We start from the raw sequence: 4,349 nt of genomic DNA on the forward strand, positions 1-4,349 counted from the left end.
AGGGCTAAAGCAGGATTATAAGTAATACCTCCTCTTATCCCCATGAGTGGTACATTAGAGAATTCTCCACAACGGTCGATGAGGATAACATTTTCTCTAAGATTGGGACACCAACGGATGTTTGAATGGGAGAGTGACATTATCCTTTGAGACCATTTCAGATTTCGCTCATTCTTCAAGATTGATTGAGGAAGGTGAGAAATAAACCACCTAGACAATGACGGTATGCAGCACATGAGAGTCCCTTGCCTCTTCATAGTACGGGTGTGAAGGGAATGCAAAATGTCTCCGAGCAAGGTAGGCACAGGGTTATGAGTGAGGAATATCTTAATAGCATTCACGTCTATGAATTGGTCTGGATTAGGGAATAACACCAAACCATAGATTAGTAATGCTAGGACATCTTCGAAAGCATGGACATCCATAACCTTTAGGAATTCTCGGGCCTTATTTATCAGAAATTTGGCAAGTAAACCCTTAATTCCACTTCTTGCTACCCAGTTGGTTTCAATGTCTGACTTTGTCATGTGTAAAGTTGCGGCAACTTCTTCAGACTTCGGAATCTTTTCTAAACCACTGAAAGGTGTTTGATCAAGAATAGGTATCCCAAGCAGCCTGGAGAATTCTTCTAATGTGGGTACCAACTGATAATCTGGGAATGTGAAGCAATGATGTTTAGGATCGAAGAACTGGAATAAAACCCTCATCATATCCTCTTTGAAACCAGTGGTAACCAAATTGAGGAGAGAACCATGTTTCTTGATGAACTGAGCATGATCGGGAAGTTCTGACACTAAATCCTTGAGTTGAGGAGAGATCGTTACAAGATTGATCCGGATGGTCTTCCTGGAAGCCATAACCTGTTTAACAGAGCAAAGCTAAATCCCTAAGTCCTTGAAATGGTTAGTACAATGCCATGATGTTATGATGTTATGATGTTATGATGTTAAATAAGTAACAAGCACAAACAAGTCACACAACAATCATTCTTAGGTTTTAAGGCCTGCATGAATTCCATAGGTAAGTACCCTCCCCACTGAAGTTTGGTTGGTTCAACTTGTCCTAGAATAGTAACCGGGTTCTAGAAGGATCTCCAATCATTGACCTTTCCTTAAGTCCACTTCAGTGCAACACCAAGTGGTTGACCAAAGCTTCCTTAAAGTCCAATCTCAAAGAGTGTAGTATCGAGTATCAACCAACCCCAGTCGGAACCGAAGCCAGTTATCTCACTACTTTCTAATGGCTAGGATGAGTCAATTAGGGTTCTAAAGGTCTGGTTAATGCTTTGATGACACCACGCGAATGCCAAATTTTTCCTCAAGTAAACATGAGGAACATCAGGACATCCAAAGTGTCACATTAACCGTAGCCATCATTTTAACCATTCCAGTATACGCCGGATAGTCGCGATGATCTATTGCTACTTACCTAAGGTACACTAGATCCGGGTGTAGGATCTTTCACTCAAAAATACCCTTAAAAGAAAGAACAATTTAAAAACATAAATGATTTTTTAAGGTGACCTCTCTTTGTAGTCCCCAGCAGAGTCGCCAGTTCTGTCATACGGTGAACTGACTTTTGGTGTGTTTTGCTTTGGAAAGCAAATGTCGCGAATAGCAAGAGTCGCCACCGACTTTTCTTTTATCCAATAAGGAAAGGTGGAAAAGAACAGGAAAGACTTTGATTAGATTTTTGGGTTCGGGAGGTGCATTATACAAAGGGAAGGTGTTAGCACCCTTTGTATCCATGGTTATCCATGGGCTCTTAATTGCTGGATCACTTATGTTTGTCTGAAAAAGGTGTTTGTGAATTGCTTAAAAATGTTTTGAAAAGAGAATTTAACTTTGTAATGATTCTTGTATGAATGTATACAAAGTGGTTATCTCGTTTAGTTTTGAAAGTAGTTTAGAAAATATAACTCGGTAATGATTCTAGTATGAATGTATACCAAGTGGTGATTTTCTAAAAGATGTTTTGAAAGGTGTGGGGTGTGAAAAATGTTTTAGGTTGTGAGTCAGCAATTAAGGGTTATACCTACCCAAGGCCTTTATGGGCATTTCCTATCCTTATGAGGGTAACACTGTCCTTACTATTGAGAAGTAAGTAGTTTTATCCTTTGGATGTAAAAGGGACATCGTAGGGTCATCGATTGGTCCTTGAAGGCAACATTTGTAAGGATACCTTAGCATTCGAAGGGACGATCATCTTTTAACCGTAGGCTACAACGAAGGGTCATCGAGGGACAAAATCATATATTCGAAGGCAACATCCGAGGGACTGTGATTTATTTTATAGGGACATGATGATTTAACCGAAGGGTCTTTGCTAGGTGTATCCCCACATTCGCGGGACATGACCATAATACCGTAATATCGTAAGGCAACAAAGAGAGGTCCAAGATCTCATATTCAACGGCAATATTTTACGATCGATTAGGTAATTAGGTCCATATTAATCAAGTAATTAGGAGGAATCTCCACATTAAAATCAATTAAATAAATATGATGAATCTCCACATTAAAATCAACTAAATAATTAGGAGGAATCTCCACAAGGGTATCCCACAAATAAAGTGGAATACCTAGCAAGCTACTTGTTCCTGGGAATATGTGAACCCTTATAACATTCAGCACACAGGTCAGAATACCAAATGGGGATGCAATCGAGGATTACACCGCAAAGGAAAATACAACAGTAGGAATGTCAGGCCAAATAACGCATGATTAACATAGAACAGATCAAATAAGCACAGAACAGAACACCCAAAATATTAGCGACTGTCACGTTCGCCTCTGCCTCGCTTAGCGAAGGCCTAGCGAATACTCGCTGCATGCTCGCTTAGCGATGTGCTAGTGAGTGGCTGCGGGTTTTGAATTTCAGAACAGTATGACCTCAGCCTGCTGCACGCCTTATGGCGTCTAATACACAAATTACATGGTTTAGCATTCACAATATTCAGGCACACTTAAATTCACATGCAAAACCTCAAATATGTTTATGAATTCAATTACAATATCACATGCAAATTAAGAACATAAAGCGGTAATAGTAATACAAACCTGATTGCAATCGAATTGCAACCTTGAATTGGCAAGTCGGATTGAATTGGGCGGAGGTGGCCTTGATGCGGATGAGTTTCCTTTAGGGTTGCTATGAATTCTCTTGGTTAGCCTCCAGGGTTTGTTGTGCCTTCTCTCTATCTCCGGTTTTCCTTCCCTTTTCGTTCCCCTTTTCCTGACCAAAGTTGTGGTATTTATAATGCTCTTTTCATGACCTAATGGGCTCAGAATGAAGCCCAGAATTTTCTGGTATTCGCAAGCTTCGCTAGGCGAGTGGCATAGCGAAGGGTTCGCTAGGCGAAGGAGTTGCTCGCCTAGCGAGCATGCCAGTTTGAGTCTTTTTCTGGATTGGGCCATTTGTGAGCTGGGTCTTGGTTCCTTTAAGGTCAATGCCTTGGAAAATAAGTTGGGGTGCCTCAAAAAAAGTCTTGCAAAATTAACGGGCGAATTTTGGGGTATGACAACGCGAGTCAAACGCATCACACTGAGCCATTAAAGAAGTCATAACATTGGATGCATGAGATTCAATCTGGAAATAGAGATGGACGCTCCTGATTGAATCTGGAGACCAGACGGTGGCCAGCGCCACCGTCTTCTCCGGCCAACTTCTGGCCATGCTCAAAGTTGCAGAAATAAAAATGGTAACCAAATGGCACGATCCAGGCATCAATTGAAAGCTGGGGTGATGTACATCACCCCTATACCACTCAATTCCATTCTAGATCTCTATATTGAGAGAAATCAGAAGTGGAAATTTTGTGGTGTTCATATGAACTTCATGATTTTCAAAAATTGAAAGCATAACAATGTTGCCTACACAACAACAATGAAAATAGAACAATATACAAGCTGATTTGAAGCAATTAACAGTTGAAGTAAACCTTTTAATTGTAAGGCTTTGAGTCACAATCTTTGGATGCTTTTGCTTACAGTAGTCACTATGGATCAAGGAGAGAAGGTTTAGGAACTTTGAGATCTGAAGATTGATCAATGAAATCAAAATTCAGATCTGAAAAATTTGAAGAAAAATGGATTAGTTCCTTTAGTGATGGCTAGGATTTCAGTTCAGCAGCAATTGGGGCGCCTTAAGGTTGAAGAAATGAAGAGCATAAGCATGGTATTTATAGGAGAAGCAATGCTGAATGCATGGACCAAAGCTTGCATGAATGGAAAGGGCCTCCATGCATGGGCCTGTACAGGCGCATAGAGGGCCCAATTCTACTTGGAATTGGAAGCTAATGCATGATGCAAGTAAAATGGACATGCAGATTGGACTGTATTAGCTCATGC

Source organism: Lathyrus oleraceus, chromosome 6 (genome assembly GCF_024323335.1).
Source record: "Lathyrus oleraceus cultivar Zhongwan6 chromosome 6, CAAS_Psat_ZW6_1.0, whole genome shotgun sequence".
Taxonomy (NCBI): Eukaryota; Viridiplantae; Streptophyta; class Magnoliopsida; order Fabales; family Fabaceae; genus Lathyrus; species Lathyrus oleraceus.